The 17516-nt window shown below is 37.5% G+C and overlaps 1 non-coding gene and 1 pseudogene across 1 annotated transcript; both read right to left on the bottom strand.

The window, feature by feature from the left end:
• LOC129011852 (putative ankyrin repeat domain-containing protein 20A2) overlaps positions 1-16409 on the bottom strand; it is a 42877-nt pseudogene extending 26468 nt beyond the window's left edge.
• On the bottom strand, positions 4931-5037 carry LOC129011977 (U6 spliceosomal RNA). Its single transcript, XR_008493491.1, has one exon. It is a non-coding gene; the product is annotated as a U6 spliceosomal RNA (small nuclear RNA).
• Positions 16410-17516: the final 1107 nt, after the last annotated feature.

Here is a 17516-nt window from a genome sequence, read left to right as displayed (position 1 = left end):
GGATCTCCACAACAATAATTAAAATAATAATAATAAAACAAGATGGCCGGGCGCAGTGGCTCATGCTTGTAATCCTAGCACTTTGGGAGGCCGAGGTGGGTGGATCACCTGACGTCAGGAGTTTGAGACCAGCCTGACCAACATGGTGAAACCCCATCTCTACTAAATACAAAGGATTAGCCGGGCATGGTGGTGCATGCCTGTAGTTCCAGGTACTTGGGAGGCTGAGGCAGGAGAATTGCTTGAACACAGGAGGTGGAGGTTGCAGTGAGCCAAGATTCTGTCATTGCCCTGCGGCCTGGGCAACAGAGCAAAACTGTCTCAAAAATTAATAAATAAATAAAAAATAAAGATATTCACTGAGCCTGTTATGATGATATATTTAAGCAAGACACGGTGACCCTAAAAATTAGAGATCATTGAAGACCAAAGTAACAGCATGTGGTCATTATATTTCTCAAATTGAAGTATATGAAATATATAAAATAAATAAATTTAATTGCATGCTTAGGTAAGAAAATATTGATAAAAATGATTGAATATTTTATATTATTTCATAATTCTAAACAGGGACTTAGCACAATATGAAAACTAGATTATTCATGTAATCAAAATAAAATACAATTTTTATTCTAATTTTAACTCAGAAATTATTATGCTTATTTAACAATTTTACTGAAAGCTTAATGAGATAAAAAGGACAGATTATAATTACCTAATATTGCTATGGTAACTTATATACAAATACCTGTTAGTCACCAAAAGTCAAAAGGAACCAGCATTACAACTTAAGATGGATCATACAACAGAAATTAGTACCAAGTTACCTTATCTTATAATATTATGTGTTATTAAAATAAAATTTTAAAACACCACCAAAAATTAAATTGGGGCTATAAGCATTGTGCAGAAAAGATTTCATATAGCAGGCAAGAGACTGCCATCCTTAGAAAGGCCTGCATGCAAGGCTCGCCCTTGGCTGGTGTTTAGGAGATTAGAATTGGGAGGGTTTCCACCATTCCCTGAGAAGAGTGGCTCACTGTGTCTAAAGTGTTTATAGAAACAGTGTGGTTACTCTGAACATCTGCTTTCCTTGTAAGAGTCTGGAATTTGGGTACATGTAAGGGAAAGTAACTTCCATAGAAAAACTTGGATACTTCATCTCTAATGAGACTCTGGTACTGGTAGACATCACTGCACATATGTTGTCAAAATGTGAGCCTGGGAGAATTAAGCAGATCCCAGGAACTCCACAGGAGAGAACTGCCGGAGGCTTGTGCCTGGTTTCCTCCAGAATTGACCACAAGCACCTTTTTCCTCTACTAATTTTGCTTGTCCCCTTTCTTGTAATCAATTAAAGATCTGAGTATGACTATTTGCTGAGTCCTGTGAGTCCTTCTAGTGAACCACCAAACCTGGGGGTCTTGGGAAATCTTGACACAAATACATTGTGTAAGATTTGTATTAAGTTGATATGATACATGTAACTGTAATCAGATGGCTATTTCACAGAATAATTTTCCCTAAACTGTTTTTCTTTTCTTTTTTTCCCTTGATATTTGACTTGGAGATTCTTGTATTTCTATATCTATCCAAATGAATAAAGCCATAAAAGAAATAAATGACACAATAATGTCAGAAAATAATGTGAAATAAGCAGCAATCCTATTTTAACCAAATAAAAAATAGAGAATCTGGGTGATTGACAATATGTTCTACAATATGAATGTTTCCAGGAAAAAAAATGAAAAGGTGGTCAATTTTCTGCAACTCAACTGGGCTTAATTCCTTTTTATAATAATTGTGCAGGTCAGGTGCAGTGGCTCACACTTGTAAATCCCAGCATTTTGGGAGGCTGAGGCAGGAGGATAACTTGAGCCCAGAAGTTCCAGACCAGCCTGGGCAATATAGTCAGACCTCATCTATTAAACAAAAAAACAAAAAACAAAAAAACCTTAAAAAGAAAATTAGCCAAGTGTGGTGGTGCATGCCTGGAGTCCCAGCTACTTGGGAGGCTAAGGTGAAAGGTGAAAGGATCATTTAAGGCCAGGAAGCAGAAGTTGCAGTGAGCCAAGATGGCACCACTGCACTCCAGTGCAGAGCAACAAAGGGAACAGAGGGAAACATTGTATCAAAAATAAATAAATAAATAATTGCGTATCAGGCCAGACATAACCATACAAAACTGTAGTCCCAGCTACTCAGGAAGATGATGTAGGAGGACTGCTTGAGCCCAGGAGTTCAAGGCTACAGTGAGCTATGTTGGCACCGATGAATAGACACTTTATTCTAGCCTAGGCAACATAGAGAGACCCCACCTCCTATAATAATAATAATTGATTAATTGTGCATCATTCAAGTAAATTGTATAACTGGAGAAAAACATATGACATTGAATATACTATAGTAGTCTACTACTGATCATAGAGTTCCTGTTTACTTGCTTCTCATCTTTTTCTTTCTTTCTTATAAAACTAAAAACATGATTCACCCATTAAAGGCAGTTCATCACAAAACAAGTCAAAAACTCAAAAGAATTGCATCCAAACTGTAGGATGTGTTATCTACCGCTCCCTGCGAACAGTTGGATTTGGTTATTACGAATCAGCAGGACTTTTAACTTGATGTCTGTGTGCACATGCATGCACACATATGTACGTGTATATGTGCATGTGTGTATGTGTATGTGTATAAACGATGACAGACAAAACCATTTTGCTTGTGTAAGAATATGTAATATAACTTGTGCTTCTCACGAAGGAATTGCTTTTCTGTCTTCTGTGCTCAGTAGCTATCTTCAAAAAATAATCTCCTATTTGTATGGGTGCACGCTGGTTCAGTTTTACAGTTCTTATTGCCATTTATTTATGGTACCAGAAAGGGATTGCTGAGTTCCTGGTTCTAAAGATAGTTACTTTCTTAGTGACACAAATCAATATGTAATACAGTTCACCCTTCAACAGCAAGGGTTTCAACTGCAGGGATTCACTTATATGCAGATGTTCTTCTGCCTCTGCAACCCAGAGACAGCAAGATCCACCTCTCCTCTTCCTCCTCAGCCTAATCAACCTGCAGATCATGAAGACCTTTGTCAGGATCTAATTATGCTTTATGAAAAGTCAATATATCATTCCTGATGATTTTCTTTCTAACAGCTTCATTTCTCTAGCTTACTTTATTATAAGAACACAGTATATAATAACGCAGCACAAACAAAATAGGTGTCCATCAACTGTTTATGTTATCAGGAAGGCTTCCAGTCAGTGGTGGGCCATTAGTAGCTAAGATGAAGGAATCAAAATTTATACTCAGATTTTCAACAGCACAGGGATCAGAGTCCCTCACCCCCACATTATTCATGGGTCAACTGTAATTATTTGTTTACTAAATATAAACAATTTATTATAAAAATGAAATAGAAGATCCATTTGTATAACAAGTACAATTTGTTATAATGTGACTATAGAGGAAACACACAACATACTAACTTAAAAATATTTTTTCTTATTTATGCAAAAATATTATATAGGATTTTAGGGATCATAATTAAATAAAGGAATTTTTTCAGATAATAATGTTTGAGATTATAAGATAGCTACAACTACCTTCTTAAATAAATCTGAATTTCAAACTAAAGAAGTTAAATTTTAAAAATTAATTTACATATGTATATACATATATGCACATTTAATTTACATATATTTTTAAACTGGTCTTTTTTTTATTAACACTACCTTAATCTTACATCTTACTTTTTATTTTCTTATCAAGAGTAGGACCACCAAGAGAAATAAGAAATTCACTATCAGAAGTCTTACCTGGTTTGTCATTTTTAAGTATCACCTTTTTATGTTCCAAAATTTGTTGTTGAAGTCTATGTATACAAAAGTAATAAATAAAATTGCTATTTTAATACTGAAATAAAAAATATTTACCAAACATATTAAATTCTTAAACCATTTCATGCAATATCAGACCTAATATCAGAATTTTAACGTCCCATACACTTCAAATTTTTAAACCTTACAAGCTTATTAAGCTTATAATTAAAGAAGAAAAGAAAGTGAAGTACTCATAAATGGAGGAAGCACAGCTCAGTAAATTAACTCTAGTTAGCTGGATATCATGCAATGTGTCCTGCACTCAGAATAAGTCCTCACTCTGTAACTAATAGATATTTTGTTTTCAGACAAGTTTCTTCTCTTAGGCTCCATGGTTTCTTCTAAAAAATAAGGATTTTGCTACCTTACTTCAGTAGGTTGTTAGGAAGATGTACTAAGATTACATGTTTAAATGTTCAGGAAATAGTAAAGCAATGGAATAATTTATTCTTGAACTTTATTTCTTGGTGTGTGTTTTTCTATAAGTTCTAATATTCAATTGTTGCAGTTTTCAGAAAATGTTATTAAGTGATAATTTTGGTTATTAGTTGTATTCTTTGTGGCTTATAATTCAGGGCATTTTACCTAATTCATAACTAATCTGATTAAAATAGATTACCTAATTGTCTCCCATCACTGAGCTCATCAATCACACCAAAGGCAGAAAACTAATAGGTGTGAAAACCTGGGCTTGGACAACTACCACTCCTTCTCTACCTCCTCAAACTCTGAGCCAGCAGATCTGTGCTAGGACGCTGGATCTCCATGGTCCTCTCCAACTAACAGACAAGACAAAACCCTGCTTTTACTGTTTTTCAGTTTCATGAAGGAAATGCAAGTTGACATTTTGTCATTTCCAAGACATGTACTAGCAACAAGTAACATTCCCTTATTACTCAGCTCTGTTCTCATTTCAGAGATCACCTTACATCAATAGTTTTATAGTGATAATCACAATTTCAATATTGGGTGTCTTCTGTTTTGGTTTCACTCACGCTACTTCCTTGGAGCTACTCAACAAATAGTCAAATGACCTTCCTGGGACTATGCAAAATATGGAATGCTTTCTGAATCTGTGTGCCATCCCTAGGCAGCAGCCATGCTTATCTGCTCTGTATTGATCCAATTTTAAAATATGTGCTGCTGAAACAAGTACAAAGCCCTGTTTGATACATGGATACTCATGAGTCATGGGTGAGGCTTAGCTCTGTTAAATCCAGCTCACCTACTTTAGATTCAGAGAATTTTATTGAATGGCTTCCTGTGAGGTCGAATTTTAAAATATATTTAAAACACCAGGAAGAGTTGTGATTAGCCCAGATTTTCATTATCATAGAGACATATTACTTGAGGGGCCAACTGCAAGTTGGTTCCCACTACTCGGTGGAAAGATAATATGGAACCTTCTGCTATCTAACCAAAGCTGCTCCACAGGATGTTAAAAAGCCTCAAGGTACAGATCTGATAGCAAAAGGGAAAGGGAACCCTAATCTCTTCCTGCAACATTATTTGAACATCCCTGACTGTTGAGAGCAATCCCAACTAATATTGGTTAAAGAAAGACAAACACGGGTCTCAAAGGATAACATACCTTGAACGCCTAGCCTAGGTCTAGCTAAGATGTGGGCTCCAGATAAGGTTTTTAGTGTAGGGCGAGGATCAACTTGCTCAATATTTGTGTGGGTAAAGCTAGGAGGCCTAGCTGCCAGATCAGGGTGCTGGCAACAATGACTGAGCATAAGTACATAAATTAATAAACACTGTATCTTTGAACTCTATGTATGAATCACCACAAAAACTGAGGGGTCTGAATGAGTGAAGGCATCCTGGTGGCAAAGGTCAATCATTATCAGATTGCAGGACTGGTTACAATGGCAACAATACAGGAAGTGAGTCCATTGAAACAACAGAATGATCAGAATGGCCTTTTTCCCCCTTCTTCTGACTTGTAAAGAAAGATTCCCTTCCCTGGACTTAGGAAACCCCTTAGCTTCTTGGAAAATTCAAAGAAGGAAGACACAAGAGATAGCCCCAGGGGAAAATACAAGATTTTCTGCTAAATTGGACATTTCAAGACCCAATAACTAATTAGAAAAGTCAGGTCAGGCATGGTGGTTAGCACTGTGAGAGGCCGAAGCAGGAGGATTACTTGAGCTCAGGAGTTCAAGACCAGCCAGGGCAACAGAGTGAGACCTTGTTTCAAGAAAAAAGAAAAAAAAAGAAAAAAAAAAAAAAGAAAAGAAAGGAAAGGAAGTCAAAAATGTGGCTCTTTTCATCCCATGCATGGGGATTATACTTAGAATAAAATGAACAACATTGAGATCCCTAGGGATAAAGGTCTTAAAAATCCTGAAAACATCTTGCACTCTACTTCTAACTAATCTAGACTTCTGCTTGATTTCTGGCTAAAAGGTAGACTAACTCATTGCTATTTCAAACTATCCGAACCAAACTAGGAACTCTCACCTAATGTATAAGATGGAATAGTTGCAATTATTTTAAACTTCAATTCAATATTAACTGGCCTTTTAACATAAACACTTACTTTGTCAAATGGCGAGAAATAGCGTAATCTTCTGCATCTCGTCCACTCATGTCTTGAGTAAAGACATTAATATTTTGCTTAAGAAGGATGTTGACAATACCTGGTGAATCATAGTACACAGCAAGCATGAGGCCTGTTCTAAAATAACAAAGAAATTACTCCACTCAAGAACTTTAATGAAGACTTTTTTAAACAGCTAGTTTGATACACTTTACCAATTTAATATCCACCTGTCAGTGTAGACATAATAACATTTTGCATGTACTAGCTTGGGTCTATAAGCATCTAGGGTGCTCAAGTGTTCATCTTTGTAAATTATCACCAAGGCTAAAAGAAAAGGACAACAAGGAAGTCTCTTGTCCCACTGGGGTATGACATAATACAAGTTGCTAACTTATAGTCCTTTGATGGCCAAGAAACTGTGCTGAGGTCACTTATCTAAAGTAGGCAATGATTTAGATGAAGATTTCCCCATTGCTTTCCTAGTCTGATATATTATAATTCAAATCAGCTAGGGGTCAGATAAGAGTTATCTGCAGGCTGAAAACAACAACAACAACAATAATGATGATGATGACAATACTAGTAGTAATAAACTAAAAGTCCACACTTTAAAAATTAATAAAACTGGCCAGGTGCAGTGGCTCATGCCTGTAATCCCAGCACTTTGAGGAGCCAAGGAGAGCAGATCACAAGGTCAAGAGATCAAGACCATCCTGGCCAACATGGTGAAATCCCATCTCTACTAAAAATACAAAAATTAGCTGGGCATGGCAGCACGCACCTGTAGTCCCAGCTACTTGGAAGGCTGAGGCAGGTGACTCGCTTGAGCCTGAGAGGTGGAGGTTGCAGTGAGCCAAGATCACAACACTGTACTCCAGCCTGGCAACAGAGCCAGATTGCATCTCAAAAAAAACTTAATAAAACTAATACAAAACCCTTTAGCTAATAAAAGATTACAGTAACAAAAACATCCAATTATAAATAACAAACACTCTATATTATAGGAGAAGATGAATCCTACTATATACTGTTCTTTATATTACTCAGTCCAAATATTTGCTGATCTATCTGATTATTCATGGTGATATTTTTTACTATATGCCAATAATTATGTTAATCTTATTATTAATATTTCTGACTTCAGTGACTGTTACCACTCTAGAATACACAGGTTTTTATTTAAAAAAAAAAAAAAGAACTACTGTACCGTCTCAGCCTATCAATGGCATGTGTACTTGCTTTGTTTTTCAATACAAATTCCACCATTTTCTCTTTCTTGCAAATTATAGTGAATAAAAGTGGGGTATTATTGTCCTATAAAACAGCAGAAAAAATTAATAATTCACAAAATTACATATTTCTCAACTGAACTGAAAATTTTCTCTAAGGTGCTTTGAACTTCAACATACAATATAAAAAGGAAGTAAATGAAAAGCAGTCCCTTCCTTCTCACTCCTCTGTGCTTTCTGATGTGCTGCACTTTGCCTTGCAAACAACCTTCCTGTGTCTCCCCGGATTAACTGTGGTCATCACCAAAATTCACTTTAAACATTTACCAGTCCCAGGAATCCTTGCTTTGATCACAGCACTTAGCATGGTACATTGTAATCATTTCACTGTTTCCCACTGAAACCAAGAGCTTCTTGAGGCAAGGGCTGTATCTTTTGTCTCTATAGCCCCAAAACCCTAAGACATAGTAGCAAACACTTTAAATTAATGATCTAAATTATTCTTACTAAAGCAGTGTTTCTTAAACTATATTCCAAAGAATATTTGCTTTACCAGAAGTATTATACCCCAAGAGAAAGACTCCATGACCATCTGCATTTGAGAAGTATTATAAAACTGTATGTTATGTCCGATAATCAAGAAATCTCTTGAATTTTACCTAATCCCCATTTGACAATACTATTTGTGGCAAACATTAACATTTGAGGAATTAAGAGTTTTAGGGGTACAGTTGCCAGAGCTTCCCAATGCAGGTGGAGGTTTCTTCTGGGTGGTACAAACTTGCTTGATTCACTTCTATCAATGGTGTCAGGATCCCAGATGCCAATGTCAGGCACTCCTGCTCCAAATGGGTCACTATGGCAATGAGCTCTGAATTAAGAGAGATTGGCTTCAAATGCACTTATTGTCCTTATTATTAAATAGTCCATGGGTTTTTTCCCTAATACAAGAGAATAGATTTTTATCTTTACTGTTAGAAAGCTCAGTATGTTCTGTGTAAGAGAAATAGGTTTAAAAAACTTAAGAACAAATATTTAGAAAACCAAAGCTCAGTAAGAAATACTATTCTCAATTATAATGGTAATCCTGGGACCCCAGGGCAGCTCTACTTTTTAAATCCATTTTTATTGGCTTCTACTTAAAGGGCTACTTAAAATTATTTTTTATTTTAGACAAAATATAAATCAGAAATAAAAACGTAATGGCTTATCAATAAAAGTTCTCATGCTGATCCATATGAATTATTTCTGGCATAATAAAAGCCAGTAAGTCACTTGCATTTCTAAGGAAGAGCACTGAGGAGAAAGATGTGATGTCTGCAATATTCATAAATTATCCAACTATAACCAGGAATAACCTAAAAAGGCTTCTAGGCATTCTTATGGGCAGATAATTATTTGTGGTATATATAAAGAAAAGAGTTTCAAAAACTTCTAAATTCTAAAATTCAACTCCATAACTGAGGGATTTATATACTCTATAGACTATATATTATAACAAATATGTGCTGACTTAAAAACCTTGAAATCTTTATCAAAATGTACTATAACATAGGAGTTGTGAACTCAGATACTTACAAGGACAAAGGAAGGTTGCCTGAGTAAGGAAGTACTAAGGTGGGCACAGCAGCAAACTGCAGAATACATGCCTTCTCTAAAGGGGCAACCTCTGCACAGCAGACCAAACAGTGATAGAAACCCAGGGGACACCAGATTTGATTTTTTAGAATAAGCCTGAAGTCCAGATTTCTATACCAGTCTTCTAAATTTTACATGTTGATTCATCTTATAGAGGCAAACAAACAAATCTGTGTACCACATTAGAATACAGCCCTTGTGTTTTTATATTCGCTATTAATGTTACTAAATGATTGTGTATAATCCAGGTATTTGCATGTAAAATATTTTCTTTCTCTAGTATCATATGTTTTACCAAAAAATCAGGCTCTCATATATAATAAAAATTGCTAAAAAGGATTCATAATACCTGCTTCAAGAATTTTTCCAACATTTATTCATTTAAAATATATTTGTATATAATTTTCCCAGATTGTTAACCAAATAGATAATTGGTTCATAGGACTGCTAAAACTAAATTATTAAAAGAATTCATATCTGTATTTTTATTAACTCCATGGACTTCAGTATTTAAAACTGACATTTTGGTTATGCTAAAGCTCTATAAACTTAAAAAACATACTGAGTTCATAATACAACTTCAACTAAAAAAATTGGTTTAGGATTTGCTACTATTGTAATTGAGAAAGCCCAACTTGTAATGAACATTTGTTGACATGTAATCACGTGCATGGTGACAAAGGGACATCAAATCATGAAACGGTCAGCCTCTACTTATTGAAAGATTACCCGTAAGCAAATTTCTAAAGACTCTCTGAATGTTAGTGAATGATTAACGGTGGGAAGGAAAAAAGTGTTATTCTGTAAGCTGAGAGATATTGCCAGTAATATTTCCTTTCACTTCCCAGTTACAGATGTAGAGAAAGACAGATAAGTCAGGCTAATATTACTGAAAAGGAGAACTTTGAAGGAAGTAGCACCTATCAAATGCCAATTCTTCCAGAGATTTCTTATGTTTTTGAGATACAGAAATTTATATGTTGCACTTATCTATTCTGGGGTTCTTAATCAGGAGTGTATATGAAACTTGAGGGATTTTTTAATTTTCATTTATTTTTATTTTTTTGCTGTTACTGTTGTTAGAGGCAAGAGTCTCACTATGTTGCTCAAGCTGAACTTAAACTCAGGCTCAAGCTGGGACTACAGGAATATGTCACTGGGCCCAGCTTCAAGAAAACATTTCTAAAAATGTTTAGGCCTTATTAGGTCTATTACATCAAAATCCTCAGGGGAAAGCCTACAATTGTAGATTTTTAACAGAATGTCCTCAGGTCACTGTAATCCACAATTCTGAGAATTAGTGCAGCAATCATTTCAGTCTCATCTCTCACCCGCATGGCAAATTCCCTTTATCAGTTGGTCATGTGGCCAAAAAGAGAAAAGAGTAAGAGATAGTATCATTTATTAAAGCTCCAGTTAAGTTTCCTGGGTATGGGTAGAACACAGACAAGTAAACTGAAAATCCCAGTTGATTTTGCTATTTACAAGCTCCTTATCTCCCACCTTCCCACCAAGACATTCTAGGTTTGAGAGGAGTCTTTAGACTCTTATCTAAGTGGCTGTTTCTGCCAGCATGGACAATAAGTCAGTTAATAATTTGTTCCACCTTCTGCTGAAGTTTATCTCACTTCATCACCACATATTCACTGCCAATCTGGTTTCCTCAAAGTCTTCCTAAAATTCATCTCTAGGCAAGTTTCAACTCACTCTCATTTTCAAACCAAAAATTATTAGACCCAAAGCTAAGGAGTGCCTTGTCTCAACACATAAACTGGAAGAACAACAAACTAAGAGAAAAAATAAATACTCTTCTTGGCATTTTCCCTCATTACCTAATTTCCAAGTGACCTGCGTATTTCTGATTGTTCTCCTTTTCCCTTCCCATTTTTCCCTCTTAAGCCTTGTGCCACTGAGAGATGATACATCAGTTTTTCAGAAAATTATCAGCAGCAGCAACATGTCCACTTATTGTAAGTTGCTTTAGTTTTCTTTGAGTTTTAAGATAAAGCCTATTTCCAGGGCATATTTTCTTTCCTGTGTTGTTTTACACTAATTAGGGGGAAAAAAAAGGAAAGAATAACCCTGCGTAGAAAAAAAAGTTGAAAAGGTTTTACCTTTAACAAATTCACAAATATTTTCCAAAGTGCGTTTTATAAAGCTGTACCCTTTAATGCTCCTTTAAAAGTATCAATATTTAAAATAAAATCTTAGACAATTATTTCAAAATAATTTGCATTTGCATTCAGGGAATGGTTGAGCTTCCAAATATAAAGAATTGACTCTTACATATGTCAATGTTAAAACAAATATTTTGGAAAGAAAGTTGATTGATCTATACCTTGTCCAGTGTTTCAATATTTGCACCATGGGAAAGCAGTATTTCTGCCAGTGAGGTGCTCTCACTATACGCAGCATAACAGAGAGCGGTGTTGCCGTAGATATCCTTAAGGTTTGGGTTGGCGCCATGTTCCAGCAGAATAACGGCACAAGCCTCTTCCTGGCAATGCACAGCCTGTCCATGTTAGACCAAGAAACAGACTGTAAATTCCAAGAATTCAAAATACACATTCCTCAGGTTTCACCAACTAGTTATATTTAAATGAGATCAATTTATTTTAATTCTGTATATGCAAATCAAATCCACGTCACGCTAAAAGAGTTGGCTCTAATATACCTGTATCAAAGGCATTCTGTTTTCTTTGTCACAGATATCAATCAGGCATTTTCTGCTAACCAGGAGAGTGACCAGTTTCACATGGCCACTGGCACAGGCCAAATGTAGAGCAGTTCTACTAGAGTAAGAGGACTTTTTAGGAAACTGTAGTGCAACATCTCAAAACATACAATCATTCATGTAACTGTAAAAATTGAATAGCATGTTTTTCCTCTGCCTTCAAAACAAATACTTAATTTTTTTGAAGAAAGTACAATACTTACTAGCTCTTATTGCTCTCTGCCTTAATGAAAACAGCAGCCTATTTGAATAGAAAGAGCTCAGTCTTTGGATTCAGTTCAACTAGGGCTTGAGTCCTACTTTAAACCCTGTCACTTACCAACTATTGCTTAGCCTTTCTGTGTCTCAACTTCCTCATTAATAAAGATGACAATAGTAGCTATCTCATAGGACACCACCGTGATGCTTAAATGAGAAGCTATGTATTTAGAATAGTTCCTACAATTCAATAATTGTAAGATTTTTGTTTTTTGAGACTAAGTCTCACTCTTTTGCCCAGGCTGGAGTGCAATGATGTAACTATAGCTCACTGCAGCCTGGAACTCCTGGGCTCAAGCGATGCCCAGGCTAGAGTGCAATGATGTAACTATAGCTCACTGCAGCCTGGAACTCCTGGGCTCAAGCGATCCTCCATCCCCAGCCTCCTGAGTAGCTGGGACTACAGATGTGCACCAGCATGCCCAGCTATTTATTTAAAAATTTTTGTAGAGTAAGAATCTCACTTTGTTGCCCAGGGTGGTCTCAAACTCCTGGCATCAAGCAATCCGCTCACCTCAGCCTCCCAAAGTTCTGGGATTACAGGTGTGAGCCACTGCACCCAGCCAGATATTATAATTGTTACTATTACTACTACTTCACAAAAACATTTTAATTAGGTAAAAGATACAATTATACCTACTTTGCAGGATGGCTTAAAGAGTAGGTCACATTTTAATACTTCTGACATTGGAATGCCACTTATATTATTATAACTATAATTGGTAGCACTTTAAAAATTATCTTATTGATATATAAAATAGCGGGGCATCACACAATCCATGAGACCTTACATTAAGTAGAATATGGTGTACTCAGCAGGTCTAGGGCAGTTCTAGGCATATAACTGGCACGTAAATACATTTTAGTTCTTAAAGGTACTATGGGGATAGAGCACTGAAATAACAATAATGCATTTTTTAAACAAATGAATTCCTTAATTTTCAAACAAATTGAAGCCAAAGGAAACTCATGATTCAAATGAATACATATGGCTCATTTTGTTCAATATTTATACTTACAGAATATACGCAAATAAGACTTTACAATGATTAATATTAGTATTTAAGACTGAGAAACTTTTGAATGGGAAGTTAAAGGTTATCTTCTACTATTTTCTAACTTCAGAAATGCTTTTGTTTGAAAGGTGGGAGACAAAGTTTCAAGGAGATTAAGTCCCAATATTCCTATTTTAAATCTCTCAGCTTGTGCAGGCAGGGCAGGGAAACATGAAGTTTTTAAGGAAAGAAGGGTCCTGAGAGATAGTAGAATATGTCTGCTACATAACAGGTACTCAGGTTATGTCTGATGAATAAATGGAATGAAAGAATGGATAAATACAGTGGGGAGTTCAATATTTTTAAATAAACTCCTATAAAGCAATATTTTTGCAATAGTAATTATTTATATGTTATTTTTATTTTTAAAGAATACAATTGAAATGATTAATCTATCATTGTTTGCATAAATTGAATGAATATATAAGAAAAACATACGTACATAATATATAGATAATAAAATCTGGAAACAGATAAAAACATTCCCTTTTTACTTCTGAAGAGGCTAAAAGTTCAAAGAAGATAACAATACACACAATAATGATAGAAAATAGAAAGCGAGAAATTATTTTTAATATTGTAAGATTCATATTCCTCTCTTCCCAAGGATTATTCCTTTATTAATAAACTTTACTAGTTTTGTACATGCTCACTGCAGCAATCACAGATAAGAGAAAGGAAAAGAACTTTACTTAAAATACAAATGCTCAGAAATTACAAATTTTATATTTTGTACATATTTTTTGCTAAAACAAGACCATAGTATGTTTGTGTGTATGTATAATTTAATTGATTTTTTTTCCTCACTAGCTATAACAAAATACATCTTCACACATCAATATACTTCTGTATCTATTGCCACCTTCAATGGTTCACATATTATTCCATCCTATGGATACAACTGAAATTTATTTATAGGATCCGTTCTATGAGTTCTTTTTAAAATAAGTGCTGTGAAAAATAAAGTGCATGTATCTTTATTTCCTAAGGGTGTTTTAGTATAATGGAATTGATGGGTAAAGGGCATACATATTTTTTAAATGTAGTACTTACCACCAAATTATCTATTTGAAAAGTAATCAGCAACTTAAACTTTAAGCAGGAGTATAAAACATCCTCACAAATATTGTGGATATAAAACTGTTTCATTCCTCTTTTAATTTAAATTCTTATACCGGAAATGTGAAGGACCTTTTCCTATGTACACAAGTAACCTGCAGATCTAGAAAAAAGTACTTTGCCCAGTTTTAGAGTTTTTGATGATTTGATTTGAAAGAATTCCCTGTAAAATGAAAATGTACTTTTCATCTAATGTGTATATATACATACGACTTTTTATCTAATGTGTATATATAACTGATATATATATATATAACAGATTATATCTGTAATAATATATATGGTATACATATCAGCAATATATATATCATATGATACATAATAAACAATATAGGCTGGGCACGGTAGCTCATGCCTGTAATCCAAGCACTTTGGGAGGCCGAGGCAGGCAGTTCACTTGAGCTCAGGAGTTCGAGACCAGCCTGGCCAACATGGTGAAACCCCTTTCTACTAAAAATAGAAAAATTAGCCAGGCATGCTGGCACCTGCCTGTAATCCCAGCTACTTAGGAGGCTGAGCGAGGAGAATTGCTTGAACCTGGAAGGCAGAGGTTGCAGTGAGCCAAGATTGTGCCATTGGACACCAGCCTGGGCAAAGAAGTGAGACTCCGACTCAAAAAAAAAAAAAAAAAAAAGAAAAAGAATATAATGAATTCTCTCTAAAATGAAAACACACTTTTCATCTATATATATATATAAATATAGTTAATCTTTTTCAAGTAAGCTCTCTTTTGTTTTTTTTTTTCTGAAACACAGGCAGTTTTAATTTTTAGTTTGTTAAATCAACCTTCAGAATGTCTGCTTATGAGGTCATTCTTAGGAAGGCTTTTGTCAACATAAAGTGTACCTGTAAAATAAGGGTTTGTGTTTTCTTCCGGTACTTTACTCATTTGCATATGTAAAAATTTCAATCTGTATTCCATCAGGAACTCATGTTTGTGACATAACATTTCATTAGTTTTCTTCAAACAGCAGACATTTTTTCGTTAATAATTCATCCTTTCCTACTCATTAATCCTTACGTATATCTTACATAATTTCACTGTTTCTAGGTTGCCTATTCTGTTCTATGCGTTTGTCTTTTCAGCTGTTAGTAAACAATTAATTGTAGAAATTAATAGCACATTTTGATATCTAGAGGAGCAAGTGTTTTTTCACTCCATTATGAAATTTTTTAAAATGTCATCACAATAGTGAAAGACAGCAGGTGTCATACAAAAATGTTAAAACCTTGATATTTTCATTCGGTCTACGTAAAATTGATAAACACAGAAAGAGCACATTTTGAGAAAAATGTGCCTTCCCATTCAAGAACACAGAACCCACCTCCCACTTCCAAGTTTCTGTCTAAGAACCTTCAGTAAAGAACCTACCTACACAGGGGGATACGGATGTAAAACGGACAGTTTTATCTGATAACTTTTCGCCTACTGAAAATAACTCACGGTATTTTTGATAGGGGAATGAGTTCTTTCATTAGGCACCTTCTATAATGTATATAAACCATGTTTTAAACGTGTACGTTAAAATTAACAACACCGTATATGCTTAACTTTGTGAGTTAAATCACTCAAATTTTCCACCAACTGCTCCAGCCAGGGACTTATGAGGGATGGAAAACAGCTGAGGGTCCGTTTGGCTCCGCCGCTCAGAGGGTGCCCGGCGCCCTCCAAGGCCCCGTCCCAGGGGCTGCCGGAAAGCCGGACCTGGGGACCCCCTCCCACCCCAGGCTGAGCCCCCGCTACCTGTGCTGCTTGTCCAGGGCGTCCAGGTCTCCGCTCCTGCGCGCCAGACAGCGCTCCACCTCCGCGGCGTCTCCCTTGACAGCCGCCTCGTGGATCTTCTGCAGTTGGGAGTCCCGGATTCGGTACCCGGAACCCATATAGACGTGGTCTATGGAGCCCAGGACCGTCTGGCCCCTGCGGCTCCTGAAGCCGAACAACTACATGGTGGTGACTTCTCAGACCCCCAACCACCGACTCTTGAGAGGGGGCAGCTCCCTGTCACCTTTTCACCTCCCCCGCTGCTACGGCCGACCCAGCCCCAAATCCCCTATCCAACCCCAAATCCCCGATCCAACCCCAAATCCCCTATCCAACCCCAAATCCCCTATCCAACCCCAAACCCCCTATCCAACCCCAAATCCCCGATCTAACCCCAAATCCGCGATCCAACCCCCAACCCGCGATCCCAAATCTATTATCTAATCCAAAATCTGCGATCCAGCCCGGTCCACCACAGCCTTCAGCAGCGACACTCGCAGCCTCCGACCTCTCAGACCGAGTGAGCCTAGCAAAGACGTTGGGCGCGCGCCTGCACCGCGGTGGCAGCCCGGCTCCCGGAAGTCGCTCGGAGGCGCACGCGCTGGCAGGTGGGGCTGCAGCTGCAAGAGGGGGCGGGCCTGGGAACCACCGCGGGTATGGGGGTCTTGCCATTCTCAGGATTCCTGCGGAAACGCTGTGCGTTCGCTGTGCTCCAGGAGCAGGAGCAGGAGAAGGAGAAGGTCGCCCTCTGGAGTCTGGAGTCTGGGGAGAGGAGGAAGGCTCCTTGTTTGGAGGCCACTGGTGTTGCTGAAACCTCTGCCGCCACCTGCAGGGCACCCCCTGATAGCGCCCCTAACCTGCCGCCCTCTGTTGGCCCCGGGATAGCGCCCCTAACACCCTCCCCTCGCCGCTGCAGTGTAGAATCCAATAGCGTCCCCAACCCGTCCCCGCCTCAGACGTTGCAGCACCGGATAACTCCCCCAACCTGCCCCCTGCCGTGGGCCATGCAGCAACGGATTGGACCCCCAACCAACACCCCCGCCGCGGGCAGTGACGCCCCAGAAAGCGCTGCAACCTGATCCCCGCCATGAATCGTGCAGCCACGGATCCCTAAGGCCCCCAACCCGCTCCCCACGATGGGCAGTACAGTCCCAGATAGCGGACTGTACCCCCCAGCCGCGGGGTATGATGCCCTGGATAGCGCACCCAACCCCCACCCCCCGTGGACAGCTTAGCCCCCGACAGCTCCCCTAACCCTTATGCCACTACCGAGAATATGGTCCAGATAGCGC

The sequence above is a fragment of the Pongo pygmaeus genome, chromosome 14 (genome assembly GCF_028885625.2).
Source record: "Pongo pygmaeus isolate AG05252 chromosome 14, NHGRI_mPonPyg2-v2.0_pri, whole genome shotgun sequence".
Taxonomy (NCBI): Eukaryota; Metazoa; Chordata; class Mammalia; order Primates; family Hominidae; genus Pongo; species Pongo pygmaeus.
Note: the sequence above shows the minus strand (reverse complement) of the source record. Positions and strands in the feature narration are given on the sequence as shown.